The 15,645-nt window shown below is 33.9% G+C and overlaps 2 protein-coding genes across 2 annotated transcripts in view; both read right to left on the bottom strand.

Moving 5' to 3' along the window:
• The window catches only part of LOC114341705 (insulin-like receptor), a 523,292-nt gene that overhangs the window by 354,762 nt on the left and 152,885 nt on the right, over positions 1-15,645 (bottom strand). The window lies entirely within an intron of this gene.
• Positions 1-15,645, bottom strand: part of LOC126878591 (uncharacterized) — a 91,968-nt gene that overhangs the window by 75,885 nt on the left and 438 nt on the right. The gene's annotated exons all lie outside the window — the stretch shown is intronic.

A 15,645-nucleotide genomic window follows, 5' to 3' on the forward strand; every position in this document is an offset into this window, starting at 1 on the left:
GGACTAATTTACGTGTGTTCCGGGAGGCTACAGATATATGTATAAAAATAACCGATCAATTTTAGACGTCAAGAAAGTTTTCATTTAAACACGATGTGATTTCCAATCTCAACGCTAGATTTCCTCTTCTTCAGATACATTGAAGTTCCGATACCGAGTCAGATCAACCGACAGAAGCCGGAGGGCACAAGGAGTCTAGATAGATAGAGCTCAGATATTCGAGGAACATCACCAATGAGCGGAATAACAACAGCCTCTCTATAAAAAACCTTCCGGGGTATAGACGGACCGATCTAGACGACACAGTCGTCGTCACTAAAGACAAAGACAACCGGAAAATAACCCAACGACAATTAGACCTGATAGCTAATGATGCAGAGAGATATAAGATAAAAATACAGAGCAAGAAGATGCAGTTTATCACCTTTAGTTGGCAGAGAAAGTTTTCAGCCCACTTAACTCATCTGACTCCCAGAGTCAGAATCTAAGAGGAAAGCTGCCATAGCCACGAGATGAGGACCAACGTACGTTCAAAAAAGAAAGAAAGGGAATCTCTATAAGTACTACGTCCCGACAGGTTTCGAACCATGATATACATAAAACGATTAGGAATACAAGATTAGTAAGCTAACTGATATCTTCGAGTAGAAAATGAGCTTACTAGGATGAAGCAGTTGCAAAATTTATTACTTTCCGAACTCAAATTCCGAATGGCCAATTCGCTTCAATTTAATTTTATTTTAGAGGCAGTCTTGGAGGAACAACTAATACAATGAAAACTTTTTTGGATCTATGTACCTTTATGTGAATGAGCATATTAATGTTACAACAAATATTAATACGAGAAGTTAGAGTAATTACCGTGCACATTTTATCGTGTATCACATGGTTACTACTAATATATCACGAAATTTGTAAATACACAATACGTGTAGCCGTAGAGAGGTCAATGAAACGATTAATGATTTTTTTTAATCAAACCAATTCAAGGACGAGTTCATGAAATATTCAGAGACGGAAATTCACAAAAGCTAATATTATGTGTAAATTCTTGATAGATGGAAAATGGTGCATTTTTATTTACCTACTTTAGAGAGTTGGTTAAGTTATAATGTTAAGGCGGAGATAGATATCCGCGCCGCGAATTCCGCGCCGTGTGAACGCCGCGCGTTCGTGGCGCGCTTAATGTTCGTTAAAATTTTTCATTTTGACGAACCTTCCGCAATCCAGAGGAAACTTACGAACATGTTTACTAACATGTTTAAATATATTCAATGTCATCATCTCCTTAACACATCTTCATCGGAACTCATTGTCGGTGGTAGGAAGTTAACGGATCTTATGTAGGCACCCTCGCCGGAAAATCGGTCTATATCGGATCTGATCTGATCGGAGAAATACGGATCCAATAGGGCTTTTAATCGATTGTCATTTGTGTCGAGCTTCTGTCATATGTTGTATAATCTGTGTATAATATTAATATACACGGATTATACGACATATGACAGAAGCTCGAAAAAAATGACTGTGAATGAAAATCCCTATGTAGGTGCCGCCTATCGGATCGGATCGGATCGGAGAATAACGGATCCAATGTAGGTGCGGCCTAAGACCAAATGTTTACCTTGTCAAAATCGTAAAAAGTCTCGAATTTTAAGGGATTGTTTCAGTCCTGAAAATTTTAGGGACTACCTTTTTCGCTTTCCGGTGACACAATTATAATATATCTGCTTGTTCCGATTTCCAAAATAACGATTTCCAAAGTGAAAGTCGAAACGTCAAGTAAGCTTGATTTCAAACTCGAATTGTGGCTTATGCCCAAATAAAATAGTAAATCTAATTTTGTATTTCTCACGCCGATAAGAAGAAATCAATGAAATGACCTTTTTTACATTGGTCCGCATGTATATTTTTTATTTCAGCTTCTATTTCCCTTCAGATATCGGCTTTAAGTTGTTTTTTTAAATGGTCCTTTGTTGAGGATCCCATAATAATGATTTTGTTCCAAGGTATGCATATTGGTCGACTAGTTCGACATTGGATCCGTTTATGAAGAGATTCTCCTTATTTCTTTAAGCTTTCGATATTCTTATAAACTGTGTCTTTTTGACGTTCATTGTTACACCGTATTCTTGTCCAAACTCCGCTATTCTGGTCACCAGCCTCTGAAGATCCCCAATATTTTAGGCTAAGATGGCAGTGTAATCCGCATATCTAATATTGTTAATGGAAACTCTATTTACTTTTATTCCAGCTGTTTCACCCTCAAGAGCTTTTTCAAGATCTCTTCCGAGTAGGAAAAATTTAATTAAATATTTGATTAAAAAGAAAAATACAATGTTAATAATGGATAATGCAGTTGCAGACGTAATGACAGTAAGAAATAATTCCAGCCCATGGCGTATGACCCCGAAAACAATGTGTCAACCTGAAAAGATGTATATTTCTGTAATCCTAAAAAATATAAATAATTATAATACCTGTAAAGTTATTAAGTTCACTGAAAACACACTGTTTTCCCTATCTAAATAACGTGACACTAACTTTAACACTAAAGCCTAACAAGCTTTATAACCACTTTTAAGTGTTACCAAAACTAGCAATTTAAAAGTGAACTTATTAAAATTTTTGTCAAAGGAATATCTAGACTAGACATCAATAACAAGTAATTATTGTTATGTTCTCGTTATAAATTACAAATAAGGCACCCGTCAGGGAAATCCCTAATAGCATTTTTGATCATACATTTTTGGACAATGTCTAGACAAATAAAGTTAAGTCACGTAAAATAATCAGTCCACTGTAGTGTCTATTAAATGTACATAAATATGTTGGCTCGTACTAAAAGTAACACTTATGTATTTGATTACATACACACATAATATATATATATATATATATATATATATATATATATATATATATATAAAATATAATATATATATATAAAATATATAAAATATATAAAAATATAATAATAAATATATATATCTCAGGTAGCTGTAGCTTCCTCCGTGGATTTGTTAGTTGTTGCTCTTGAATCCTGAGGGTCTTCTAACATTATAGCCACAAATTGGTTGCATTGCTCCTGTTTAGCTATATCATACTGATGACGACTAATAAGTCAGAAACACGTGTCTATGGTTGCATTCCACCTTGAGCATATTTTGTTTTTCATACTTATTGCGAGCCATGCCGATATTTATTAACTCGCGCTAACCTCTCCTTAACATATATATATATATATATATATATATATATATATATATATATATATATATATATATATATACACTCACCGGCACAAAATTCCGCCACTCAAAATTTTTGATTAAGTTTGAAAATCTGTAACTTTATTATTTGTACTCCGATTTTCAAAATTCTTGCATCAGTTTGTAGGTACGTGTATTGGTGGTGTTTTTCATTATTCCGATAACAAAAATTTTTTGCTTAGATGTCATTATACGGGGATGAATGAAAGCGTTGTATTTTCTCCTAACTTTAAAACATTCTGTGGAAAAATTGGAGGGATGATTTTATTTCATACTCCTTTTGTATTATCCTGGAAGTATCACTAAGGTTTTGTTTTTTGAATTATCCGAATATCTCTTTTCTTGTAAGAGTTGTAAGTAAAAACACTGCTTTGAAGGTTTATTTAATTAAAAACATCAAACGCACTGAAATTAACAATTCAATAGCGGGTATGTTCACCTCTTGCAGCAACGACTGCTCGCAATCTGTTTGGCATCGAATAAGAATGTGTTATCCTTGCCCGGGGAATAGCCCGATATTCCACTACCAGGGCCATAACTGCACCAAATTTTCTGGAGGCCTAGGACGTCGACGAATAGCATTTTTTAATTCATCTCATAAATACTCAATATGATTCAGATCTGGGCAGCATGCGGGCCATTCTAATCTTATCAATCCAACCTATATTTTATGAGTAAATCAGTGTTTTTATTTACAAAAAATGGTACAGCTCTTATAAGAAAAGCGGTATTCGAATAATTCAAAAAACAAAATTTTAGTGATGCCTCCGGGATAATATGACAGGACTATGAAACAAAATCAGCTCTTCAATTTTCCCACAGAATGTTTTAAAGTTAGGAGAAAATACAACGCTTCCATTCACCCCTGTATAATGCCATGCAAGCAAAATTTTTGTGTTACCGGAATAATACCAAAAGATGTCAAATATAGGTAATATAGGTAAACCCGGATTTTCGATAACCCGGATTTTCGATAACCCGGATCGGCCGCAGTCCCGATTAATCCGAGATAACGAGGTTCCACTGTACTACATATGATTATATTTTTTAACATCTATATGACGACATTCTCAAACTACATCCCTGACGATGTAAACGACTGCTGACGAAATATAGGATTCCGTAGAAGTGCTTTTTTAATTATTAATCAGCTGTGATCGTGTCTAGTTTATATAATGCCGCGTCCGCATCGGTAAATTTTTCTTGCGTACCAGCTGTTCGTCAAAAATATTTGCGTGCTCGAAGTAAATTGTGCTAGTGTCGACGTGTTCGTCGCATAAATCGGACGCAAGAATTTTCGACGCACACAACGCACACGCTCCATCGGTTATCGTTTTCGAGCGAAGATCAAATGATTTGAGCACCGCGTCCTCACTGGTAAAAATTTGCGACACAAATTGTTTCGACGCAAATTCTTGCGACGAACCATTAGTTCAATACGCACGAAAATTTACCAATGCGGACGCGCCATAATATATAACGTTTCAAACAATCAAACAACAAGGAGAGGTTAACGCGAGTTAATAGTATATTCAAGGTAAAAGTAGATATCGGCATGGCTCGCCACAAGGATAAAAAAAAACAAAATATGCATAATATGGAAGGCAACCATAGACACGCGTTTCTGACTTATTAGTCGTCATCAGTATGTTATAGCCAAGTTAGAATAGGTGTATGTTAACTTGGGAAAGATCACTACAGGAGCAATGCAACCAATTTGTGGCTATAATGTTAGAAAACCCTCAGGATTCGATAGCAACAACTAGCACATCCACGGAGGAAGTTACAGCTACCTAGCATTTCTTTCCTCAGGTAAAAGGGGTATCCATAAGGGGTTTTTACAGGATTTTCTACAAACAATTTTATTTCATAAGGGGTTTCTACATAACTACAGGATATAGTTCGTTGAGATCAGGTTATTATGCAGTTTTTAAAAATATAAAAATATACAGGGTGTTCCATTAAAAATAAAACTTATTTTGACTCATCACGCTAAGAAAGATGGAAGGTCGCAGAGAGGTTGAACAGAATTTGGTTAAAAAACATACGCGACAGACAAGAATGGAAGAACTGTCTGGCTTCGCAGAAGGAAGCATCAAGTCGTGGCGTCGGAGGTAACAACATATTTATCTAGAATTAGACAGATAAATAACAGCCAAATTCTGAATGCAGATGAACTTCATCTCACAGCAGAAAAACAGATCATAACAGATTAATTCAAAAATAATTACTGATAGTCTACAGTCTATAGTCTGTGAACTGTGATAACAAGCGCAGTAACTACAAATAAGAAAACGAGGCACAATTGAGCGAAGGCAAATAATCCAGGGATGGCATTACTGCAGTTAAATCGTCTGGAATGTAGAACGTATTTAATTAGTTGCTAATGGAAATCAATTGGAAATTTGTGTATGATGAGGTCGTAGGTTACGAAGGCGAACCTACAGCTCTACGTACTTAACAAAAGCCGCTTAGTCCAGTCAACAACAAAAATATTACCTATATTGATTTTAATATAATGGTTGAATGGTTTAATTAAAATTCTTTAAATTAAGTTATTTAATAAAGATAAAGAACACTTTGCGACTGCTAGCTGTCTTCAAACTAACAACTGGCAGATTATACACGGGGCAATTGCCACAACACAAAAAAGAAAATTGCATCAGAAATCAGATAGACTACATAATGATTAATCAAAGATACCGAAATAGTATTTATAATGTTTTTTGCATGGCTTCCCCGATGCAGATGTTCCTACCGACCACACCTTGCTTGTAGCCAAATTTAAAAATAAACTAAAAATAATCAAAAAAAAAAAAAGAAATAACCAAAACCAGACATGAACGTACTGGAGGGTCGTGTTTGATGTCATTCGGTAGATTTTAAAATAATGCATATATGGTTAGAAGAAAGGATACCAGCAAGATATAAGGAAAACATCATAATGGCCATCCACAAAAAAGGGGACAAATCAAAATGCGCGAATTTCACTCCTAGACACGACATATACAATCACCGTCAAACATCATTCTTAGTAGTCTAACCCCTTATGCTGAAAATGTCCTAGTAGAATATCAAGCCGGTTTTATGGCAAACATCAAACATCAATAATAGATCAACTATTCACGCTGATCCATACACAATCTCCTCATAGAGTTTCCGACAGGCATATGATAGCGTAGAAAGAAGCCAAGTATGAAATGCCACGAAATGAAAATGGAGCGAAATATCAATGATGACATAGAGAGAAAACAATTAATCTGGTTCGGACATGTTAAAAGAATGCCAGAGTACAGATGACCTAGAAGAGTACTGGAATGGATCCCTCCTGAAAGAAGAAAGAGAGGACGACCGCGGAGAAGTTGGCGCAACGATATTGATGAAGCAATGGCGGCAAGAGACTTAGGCAACTGCATATGACAGAAAAAGATGGAAATTGGGGGAGGAGAAGCGGCGACAGCCGTAATCAATCCGTTATATATATGGAATGTCATGGCGGAGTTCTCAATACCAAAGAAGCTCATTCAGATGACCAAAGTCTGTGGGAGGGTGGAATATCTACATGGAGGGTGGAAACAGGGTAATGCGTTATCTCCACAACTTTTTATCCTTGTATTAGAGAAAGCCACGAGGTCGGCCGAAATAAAAACAGAATTGCTATCGGTTCAAGGTCCCAAGCTATTACTAACATATGCAGATGACATTGATCTCGTTGGAGACTCCATCCTATCCATAAAATACATTTTCAACACGGTGGTAGGAGCAACAGGTGAAGTAGGGCTGAAGATTAATAAAAAGAAGACGAAATATATGTGTAGAAATATATGTTAGAAATTATATGTCTACAACTTATGACTATGAATTTTAGCTACTTTATACAAATTTTATACGAACTTTATACAAACAAAGTGAAGAAAAAATGTAAAGAAAAGAAAAAAGCTTACCTAAAACACATGTCAACCAAAACAGAAGAGGCATACGATAATTATAAGACAATAAGAAACACATTTACTCGTAAGAAGAAGGATCACTGGGAGCGTTTTTTGAAAGAAATGGAACATGATTTTTATAGTCCACAAAAGGAAATATGCCGCTTTATAAGAGATCAAATAACGGAGGTAAAGGAACTAATAGAACGAAAATACATAGAAAAGGATCCACGGATTGACTATTTAAAAAAGTCTATGCAGAGGAAGGAAAACACTTGAAAAGCTGAAGAGCAGAAAAGCTGCAGATAAAGACGGAATACCAAAGAATTACTGAAGTATTGTGGAGCAGCAATGACAGAACAATAATTATTAACAACATTAATTCACAAAATTGTAAAACACAATAAAATACCGGAAGAAAAGGAGCTAAAAAAGAGAAAGAAAATTAGGTAGGTATCAATTTGTTAAATAATACCCTAAAACTTACAACTAAAACTTTACAAGAACTAATGAATCATAGGATAAGTTTAGCAGAAGAACAACAGGGTTTTCGTTCTGGAAAGATCATATGCAGATGCAATATTCGTCATAAGCAAATTACTGAAAAATTACTTATACTGAGTATAATAGACCAGCAAGAAGACTCAAATATGTAATGCCTCTTCTGTATAACAGAGAAGTTCCCCTAGATAATGAGCATAAAGACTATTGAAAACATCTACCAAAACAACAAAATGGAGACAGGATAGATGGACAACTTATAGCACCCATAGACATGGCAACGGAATAAGGCAGGTGGACTCATTGAGACCTATGCTCATCAATTTAATCATGGATGAAATCATCAAAAGTATCAACAAAGGAAGAGGATACAGAATGGGAAACAAAGAAGTAAAAATAATCTGACACGCAGACGACGCAATATTGATAGCTCAGGATGAAGAAAGTCTGCAAATATTATTCCACATATTTAACATAAGACAAAATAATTCAATATAACAATTTCATCTCAGGAAACTAAAATTGTAATCAGTAAAGAACCAATCAGATGTAAAATAGAAATTGATGGCATCAGTATTGACCAAGTAATGGAATTAAAATTCCTTGGAAGTACACTGTCCAGCTATGGAGACCTGGACAAAGAAGTGAGAAATCAACTACAAAAAGCAGCTAGAGTGGCAGGATGGCGAAACCGACATATTAACACTAAAGGTCGAATCATATTATGCGTTCGGGCACGTAGTGTTTCGTTTCCGAAAAATATTGTTTTTATGGTTTTAAATATGAACCATTCATACTATACGGAGCGTATAGTATCAGACAACTCTTTGTTAAATCAGGTTTTTATATTTTTCGGAAACGAAACGCTACGTGCCCGAACGCATAATATGATTCGACCTTTAGATGAAGTTAAGAATTTATAAAGCCAGTGTAAGATCAATAATGACATATGCATTAATGCATCAGAAGCAGGACCCGATACAACCACAACATAAAGACTACTGGAAACGGCAGAGATGAGAGTACTGAGAAGAATTACAAGAAATACGCTGAGAGGTCGAAAGAGGAGTGAATACATTAGAAGACAATGTAACGTACAGTGTATAAACGAGTGGACACTAAAGAGAAAAAAGAATGGAATAACCACAAAAGCAGAACGAGGGAGACACGTGTGTTCAAAATAGCAAGAGATAAATCACTAATCGGTAGAAGAAGTATCGGCCCAAAAGATGGAGTGACAACCTTCCGTAGAGGTATCAATCCAATAAATGAACAAGCAGAATTGCTTATAAAGAGGAAGAAGAAGATCAAACAATTTTCAGCATTTTTCACAAATATAGGCAGGAACCAACCTAGCACAATCTACACTTACAGCAGCGCCATCTTCACCTCGATTATTAGATCTTTTGTTTCTTTTTCGTTGATGTATTATCCATAGTTTCTACTTGTGTTGAGCAGGGATATCATAGGTTTCATGAATATTATTGATTAAATACTTTGTAGAAGCTGTTTCAAATCGAGTGGCGAGCTGTTTATAGCTGTTTCACCTATTGACAACTACTGTCTAGCTTTGCTTAGTAACGATTCACTCAGACTATTTTCGGTTTGCTTTGTGTTCAAGATCTCGGAGCATCTTTGTTTAACAATAAAAAACTGAAAACGTTTGTTTTCTATACTTCCACAAAATTTATTATATCTAAGTGACTACAGCTGTTTCGGCGGAGTGCCTTTCTCAAGCATCTTTGTTTGTTTCCTGGGCTGTTGTTTACTGGTCTATATAATGTATATAAATTGACTTGTTATAATTAACAAGAAAGATCATACCCTATGCGAGACAGGCGCCTCCTAATTACGTGTATATTCAGCTTTTGGTTCTTTCAAAGCCGTTAGTTACTAGTTGTGTTATTTTGTTTATAAATAGGTGTTTTATAAAGCTTAATACTGTTACTATTCTAGTTGTTTACACACTAAAATCACTGCTAATTATTGTTGGAAAGGCCAATTCATGCTTGAGTTTATTATGTGCGTAATCTAGTTTGTTTACAGAACTTTTAATGATTATTATATGTAGGAATAATTTCGTTTTTTTAGTTCGAAATCAAAATATCACTTGTACTAATCTAGGCGCCAGAGGGGTCACCGTGTCCTTTTCAATTCTGATGGACAAACTCAACGGTTTCTTATGGATTTTTGGCTGCTGATTACGAATTTCGAGGGTGGATTTCGATCCAAGTGGTCAAAAAATTGTTATAAACAATTTCATTGTTTATAAATTGTTTATAAGGCTCTGGCTCATAAACTAAAAGAGATAAAAAGAATGTTTCAAATATAATTTGTTCGTTAATAAAAAACGAAGAAAAAAACGTTTACTAAACTTAAATCCAACAATTAGAAATCAAGATATTGTAAAATTAGTGCACAATGCAACTTGCAAATTGCAAAATAAGTATTTTTCGAAGCTTTATTGATCGTAACTCGGCTTCTACGCTTGAAAATGAGCCTTAGAAGGTCTCATTTTAAAGCTTCATTAATAGGCTTCCAAACAAAGTTTGTTAAATTACTTTATCTTCATTTGTTTTAAAGTTATACCCGTTTGAAGTTATAATTTTCTTAAAAAAATTGTACATTAATTTGTTTATAAGGGTTTCAAGTAAATTTGAGCTGTAAACATTTATACTTTAATTAACAATAATGATAGAAGAACTCAAAAGGAATAATTTGAGTTTAAGAAAATGTTCGTAAGTTTATTTTTGGTCTAAATATCGATATTTTATTGGCGCGCTATGAGGCGCAACATCGGCTCACAGTCAAGTATTTTTCGACGCTTTATCGATCGTAACTCGGCTTCTACGCATGCAAATGAGCCAATATGTGATATCCATATAAAAATGGATCGAGTTATTTTGCAGCATCATCATTTCATATAATACGAGCATTTATGTTGTGCCGGCATACACAATATTGACGTGCCTTGATGATGATGCAAAAGAACTAATCCACTTTATATGGATACTATCTACTGGATATCTTTAGGATATAGATTATATCTATATCATATAGATAATTAGACTCTGAAGCCCCAGAAAGTTTTACTTTTGCTACCTACAAGAACAGACTTAGTACCACCATGTAACTGTAAAAATTGCTCTAAGAACTTATGCAGATGTAAAAAAGCTGAGATTCCCTGTATATCTCGATTCAGATGCATGAAACAAAAAGTTTGTAAAAATAGTATTAATAAATAATATCAACTTACTTTTTAGTTCTATTTCTGAAATATTAATTTTTAATGTTTTTTTTCTCATTTAGTACAAAAAATAGAAGACAAAGTAAATAGAATGAAAGGTGATACGAGGTACAGTATGATGATTTAATTATAAGAATTATATGATAAAATTTTATTAGGATCTTCAAAAATGAAAAATGAAGATAACGTATATATACACAGAAATTATAATTTGCATCTAGAATCTAGAAGTTAACGCGTGAACCTTTACGCGGTGAGCCGATCTTGCGCCTCAAAGCGCACTATTAAAATATCGATATTTTGGCCAAAAATAAACTTACAAACATTTTCGTAAGCTCAAAATGTTCCTTTTGAGTTTTTCTATCATTATTGTTAATTAAAGTATAAATGTTTATAGCTTAAATTTGAAACCCTTATAAACAAATTAATGTACAATTTTTTTAAGAAAATTATTACTTCAAATGGGTATAACTTTAAAACAGATGCAGACCAAGTAATTTAACAAACTTTATTTGGAAGCCTATTAATGAGGCTTTAAAATGAGACCTTCTAATAAGGCTCATTTGCATGCGTAGAAGCCGAGTTACGATCGATAAAGCTTTGAAAAATGCTTATTTTGCAATTTGCCATTTGCATTGTGCACTAATTTTACAATATCTTGAGTTCTAATTGTTAGATTTAAGTTTAGTAAACGTTTTTTTCTTCGTTTTTTATTAACGAATAAATTTTATTTGAAACATTGTTTTATATCCCTTTTAGTTTATGAGCCAGAGTCTTATAAACAATTTATAAACAATTAAATTATTTATAACAATTTTTTGACCACTCGGATCGAAATCCACCCTCGAAATTCGTAATCAGCAGCCAAAAAGTCATAAGAAACCGTTGAGTTTGTCGATCAGAATTGAAAATGACACGGTGACCTCTATTTGGCGCCTAGACTATACTTATTTACTTATTATCCACATATACATTTTTTTTCAATGGTGCTTGTTCTCTTTATTCCGATACTCAACACTGAGTCTAAACCGATACTCAACACATATTGTTAATATTTTCATCTATGAAACAACCGAATTTCTAGAAGTGTTTCTAACGAAATTTCCAGAGTGCCTAAAGACAACAATTATTATTCCTCTTCATAAGGGTGGTGAAAAATCTAATGCCTGCAATTATATACCTCCTATGACCTTATATTACCGGTACTCTCCAAAATTATTGAGTGACTCATAAAATCCCGACTTTGTCCTTTCGTTTAAAAAAAACATTTTATCACCAAATCAGTTCGGCTTCTTAACTAATAAAATTTACCATTATTGAGAGACGTATAAAAGTCCGATTTATGTCCTTTCTCGTTGTAAACAATATACTTTATCACAAAATCAGTTCCGCCTTTTAAATCATAAATCTACCATTGATGCCATGTTTTCTGTACTACATGAGGTTTACCAAGCACTGAACAATAATTTTTACACTGCCACTGTTTTTTGTGACTATGCCAAAGCTTACATTGTGTGTGGGATGTGGGGCACCACGAGGTTTAGTAATGAATCCTCTACTTTTCCTTATGTTTATTAAGGACATTGCTAATTTAAAAATCAATGGAAACATTTTTCTTTTTGCTGATGATACCAGTATCACTTGGAGCAACTAAACTATTGCATCTCTTCATGAAACTATAACTTCGGATCTACTGACGATAAAGACCTGGTCTGACTCTAATTTACTCTCTTTTAACGTAAATAAAACAGTAGCATTATCCTATAAAGAAGCTCTTCAACCTTTGCCTCTTAATAACAGCCAGATCAGTACCGCTGATTCTGTAAAATTCCTTGGTATTTTTTTAGAAAGCAACCTTCAATGGTCCCTTCATATCGATTTGTTAAGTAAGAAACCAGCCTTTCGGAGGAAATCAATTTAACATCTTCCAAAATAACATTTTTTCTTTGTTCGAGTCTCATCTTCGACATGGTCTTCTTTTATGGTGTTCTAGTACAGCTGCCCAATCCGATGTTATTTTTTAAACTACAAAAAAAGAGCAATAAGGTTTTTGTTTGTCTCAGAAGAACACTACATTACAGAAGTTACTTCAAAGATCACGGGATTTTAACACTACCTTTTTCTATATTTTAGAAACTGTTTGCTTAATTCGTAAACACCTACATGTCTTTGCAGGCACACCTAATCATGACTACTCCACCAGAAATTCAACATTTGATGTCCACCGATCCCGTCCGTTGAATTAGTAAAGAAATCTATTTTATGTATATTCTATTCTGCAAAAAAATTATACAACCCTTTACAACTTAAATCTGCAACATTTACCTTAAGTTCCGTAAAATGACAAAAGCCTATCTATCTAAAAGACCATATCGACCCATGCAACGAAGACTATAGTAACTCAAAAAACGTTACATTTGACTTACTATTACGGTATTATTTTTCTTTTTAAGCTTTATTTGGTAGAAAAGTATGGTAAATCAGGTATGAATTTTAAGGCAACCAGTAAAGCATTTGCATGTATATTTTATAGTAAGTTTACTTTCACACTCCTGCAGGCGAAAACCATAGTAAGTTGAGTTACTGTAGTCTTCGTTGCAAGAAACAGCGGAAGGTATTGCAGATTTTATATCCAAACTGTTTGACTTACTATAGTTTTCTCTAGTAAGACTCTAATTTTAGTTATTCCGATTAACTATAGAACTGTGTTTTATTATAATTTTTTAAATAGTACTGCTTTGGTTCAATAAATCTGTTACTAGTAAGTCTAATAGTCTAGAATAAGTATTTTTTCGTTAACTGTTTCGACAAAAACTATAGTAAGTCTACAAAATTTAGCAAAAACCTATTTTTTGTTGTGTTTGATCTGTGAAATCCCTTAAAACCCTTTAATATATAATATAACAGAAATTTAAATTCGTAACACGTATTTCTTCCAAAGATAACATCATTTACTGTTACTAAAGCGCTGGTTTCCTCGAAAGCGGTGCCGACAAACTGAGACCGTAACACTGCGATGAATGACGTCATAAAAAACTGTACCATGCAAAATAATAGCGGTGGTTTCCAAGGATGCGTTGGAAGCCACCGCTTGCTGAGTTTGCACATTCCATTGCCGCAGTGAAGAACCTTGAATTTTTCACCGTAATCTGACGTAATTCATCGCAGTGCTACGGTCGCAGGTTGTCGGTGCCGCTTTCGAGGAAACCAGCGCTTAAGTATAGAGTAAGTATGTTTTTTTCCTTAATTGCTTCGACGAAAACTATAGTAAATCTACAAAATTTAGCAAAAAAAAATGTGTTTTTTGTTACGTTTGAACTGTGAAACCCTTTAAAACCCCTACATACAATATACCAGAAATTTCAGGTTGTAAGGCGTATTTCTTCCAAAGATATCGGTCATTTCTTAGAGCGATCTCTTTGCGAAAAATTTTCAACCGCGATTATCTCAGTTCAACCAAAAGTGAGTTACAATATTCTTCGTTGCATGGGTCGATATTATTTAGTATAAGAGTTTCTTAATGAATAACTAAGAAATTACAACAGGTACCCTTATGTACAAGTAGTATTTTTAGCTATGTATATTTGGGTATCATCTGGTATCAATTTTTAGAAGCCGTGGAGGTGTTACCAGGAAAAGGACCGAATAAGTTTTAAATTTGATATTATTTTAAATAATTTTAAATATTTTATTAGGTTGAAAACTTTCACTTTTATTTATTATACCTTGAGTATTTGGTATAATTATTATTTAACGAGACGTTTAAATGTTTACGTAGACATAATGGTACAGGGTTTCTCATTATATTTTGACCCCCACTTATTTTCCTTAATTTCGGGAATACAAAAAAAAGTTTCAAATAAAAGTTGTATTATTTTATCTGTACCGACCAACAGTGTAGCAACAGACCAAATTTTGTATACAGGGAGTGTCCAATAAAATGCATCTTCAATATTTCAAATGGGACACCCTGTATTTTTTTATAGTTTTGAGTAGCCCTGCATTTCCTGATTACAAATATGTATATAACATAGTGTAGCATTAGTTTTGTTCTATAATGGCGTATGGTACTACTATTCTATACTAAAAGAAAAAAATATATTTAGAAAGTCAACAAAATTAATGACTTACAATACTACATTTAAAATACATTTAAGATACAATACTACATTTAAGATTACAATAGATGCTCAAAGCGCCCTCCATTATTATCAATGCACAAGTAATATCTTCGTCTCAAATTTTCTAATGCGTCAGATATTGTGTTATTAAGACCATTTAAATTTTCAGTTTCCGCGCGAACTTTTGCCGTGATAGTGTTAATATTTGTATTTGAATCAAAATACACTTTTTCTTTTAAAAACCCCCATAAAAAGATATCACATGGTGTTACGTCGGGACTATTTGGTGGCCATGTAATGGTACCCTTATTGCCGATCCACACATTAAATTGATTATTTCAATGTTCTTGAACGGCTACGACATTATGTGGCGGTGCTCCATCTTGTTGCCATATCATACTATTTAATTGATTTTGTATATAATTTTGATTTAATAACTCATCCACTTCTGTAATGACTGTGTCGAAATATAATTCCCCAGTTAATTTATAATCATAAAACAATGGTCCAACTATTTTGTTTTGAAATATTCCGCACCACACATTTATTGATTTTCTTCCTGACTTTTTTTATTT

Source organism: Diabrotica virgifera, chromosome 10, assembly GCF_917563875.1.
Source record: "Diabrotica virgifera virgifera chromosome 10, PGI_DIABVI_V3a".
Lineage (NCBI taxonomy): Eukaryota > Metazoa > Arthropoda > Insecta > Coleoptera > Chrysomelidae > Diabrotica > Diabrotica virgifera.